Consider the following 2,718-nt stretch of genomic DNA (forward strand, 5'->3'; position numbering starts at 1 on the left):
TAAATATCATGTTTAAAATGTTTTTTATAAACAAATACAATAGCGTTCGTACTTCATAGATAATAACAAAGCTATTTTTCAAATAATATGAAGTTAAAATTTTATACTTAATGAAAAATTGATAGAATCTCTCATGATAAAATTGATTAAATGTTGGTTAAAAAACAAATATATAAAAAGCCATCTTGATCTTTCTTATGATGCTGTTCCAAAATAGGCAATCCCACTTGATTATTATTATTAAAGTAATACTATGAAATTAATATTTTTAAAATTATTTTATTTCTCTTAATTCTATAAATTATAAATTTTTAATTTTTAATTTTAAATTATAAACTATAAATTTTTAAAAAATAAATAATTTAATAACAAAATAAGAGAACTAAACAACACAAAACAACAGTATCCACAGTTGGTACTTATCAGCTCCTTATCATTTCTACGGATTTAATAAGTATTTATTTAAACTCTATGGCATATCAAATCAATTCTAAATTTTGTAAATTTTCTTAGATTGATTTATATAGTAAGATGTCAGAATTTAACTGCTTGATAGATAAAATTTATCGTGCATAAGAAATTATTCAATTCTATAAGTCAACAAGACCTACGCTGAATATATATTTAATCTTAAGCTTTCTTTTTAAAAGACACTTCAATTTCTAACTCATAAAAAAGATACCGAAACAATCTTGAATGAATTTTGGTGGAAAAAAAATGTAAAACTCTACAAGTAGTTGTCCTGTATGAATTTGTGAATTTTGATTCTAGTCCCCATTAAAGAAAAATAATGTTCCAAAAATTTTAAAAATATTTAGATTTGATCCTTATGTTTCATTTTTAAGAGAGTTCATATGTGCCATTTTCAGGATTTATAGAATTACAAAAGGATTTACAGAATTACAAAAATAAAAACTGCTTCTTGTAAAATTGGTAAGCTGAATGCTGAGCTTCCATATCTCTCAATTTCTATTATTTGTTCCAACAGACAAGACCATCTTTTTTGAGATCCTGTCCATCCTACCGAAACTTCTATTCGCATCTTTGTCGAGACTTTTTGATAGACCTTCAAGATATGCATCTCCTATTACCATGAGACAGCTTATAGATGCTTAAATTTCTTTTTTCTTTTTCCATTTTATATCTTAATTTGTCCTCACAATAATACAATATGCTTTTTTTTTTACTTGTGATTGTCAAGCAGTTCAAAAAGTTAAAAAAGGCTGACCAAAAGGAAATAAAAGAGATGGGGTTGGGGGATTGAAACAATGATAGAGAAAAGACTAAAGAGAAAACACAGTTTACATTAGGGGTGTTCATGGTTCAGTTTTTTCATAAATTGAACTGAAACTGCACTAAACCATTTTAAATGGTTTAAAAATTGAACCAAACTACTTTGTCAAATAAGAAACTAGTTTTAAACCAGTTTACAATACAGTGCACCAGTTTAAACCAGTTCATAAAAATAAAACCAATTTTAATAAAAAAAACACCAGTTTAAACTGGTTTATAGGCTAAAACTAGTTTTAACTTTTAACATATATAAAATTAATTTTTACATTTTCTCTCTCTCTTCTCTCTCCCTCTCTCTCTCTTAACATATATAAAATTGAATTTTATATTCTCTTTCTTACCCTCTCTCTCTCTTTCTCTCCCTCTCTCTCTCTTTCTCTCCCTCTCTCTCTTTTTCTCTTTCTCCCTTTTTCTCTTTTCTTCCCCTCTTCCTCTTTTTCTCCTCTTCTCTCCCTCTCTCTCTCTCTTCTTCTCTCCCTTTCTCTCTCTCCTTCCCCTCTCACTCTTCCTCTTCTCTCTCTCCCCCTCTTTCTCCCATTTCCCTCTCTTTGTCTTCCTCTCTCTCTCTCTCTCTCTCTCTCTCTCTCTCTCTCTCCCTTTTTCTTTTCTCTTTCTCTCCCTCTCTCTTCTTATCTTCCTCTCTCTTCCCCTCCTATCTCTCTCCCCTGCCCCTTTTTCTCCCCCTCCCCTTTCTTTCTCCCTCTATGCCTTTCTCTCACTCTCTCCCCCATCCCTCTTACTCTCTATCTCTTTCTCCTTCTCTCTCCTTGCCTCTTCCTCTCTCTCTTTCTCTCTCTCTCTCTCTCACTTTCTCTCCTTCTCTCTTCCTCTCTCTTTCTTTTGCGCTCTTTCTCCCCCTTCTCTCTCTCCTCCTCATCTCTCTTTTTTTATCTCCCCTTCTTCCCTCTTTTTTCTCTTTTCTCTCTCCCTCCTTCTCTTTCTTGTTTTGGAAAAAAGAAGAGAGAGAAGAGAGATATAAAGTGAGAGAAAGTTAAGAGAGAAAGAGAAAAAAGAGAAAGAAAGGGAAGAAAGAGGAGAAAGAGAGAGAGGAAGGAGAAGAAAGAGAGAGAAGAGGAGAGAGAAAGAAGGAAAGGGAAGAGAGAGAAAGAGAAATAGGAGAGAGAAAGAGAAAAAAAGAAAAAAGAGAGAGAAAGAGGAAGAGAGAAGGGAGGAAAAGAGAGAAGGGAGAGGTGAGAGAGAGAGGAAAAAGGAGAGAGAGAGAGAAGGGGGAAGGGAGAGAGGGAGAGAAAATGGAGAGAGAGAGAAAGAGAGAGAAGAGGGAAAGAAAGAGGAGAAGGAGAGAGAGAGGAAGAAAGAGGGGAAGAGAGAGAGAGAAAGAAAAGGGGAGAGCAAGGAAAAAGAGGAAGAGAGAGAGAGAGAAAGAGAGGAAGGAAGAGAGAGAGAGAGGGAGAGGAGGGAAAAGAT

This window comes from Arachis ipaensis, chromosome B03 (assembly GCF_000816755.2).
Source record: "Arachis ipaensis cultivar K30076 chromosome B03, Araip1.1, whole genome shotgun sequence".
NCBI classification, from domain to species: Eukaryota; Viridiplantae; Streptophyta; class Magnoliopsida; order Fabales; family Fabaceae; genus Arachis; species Arachis ipaensis.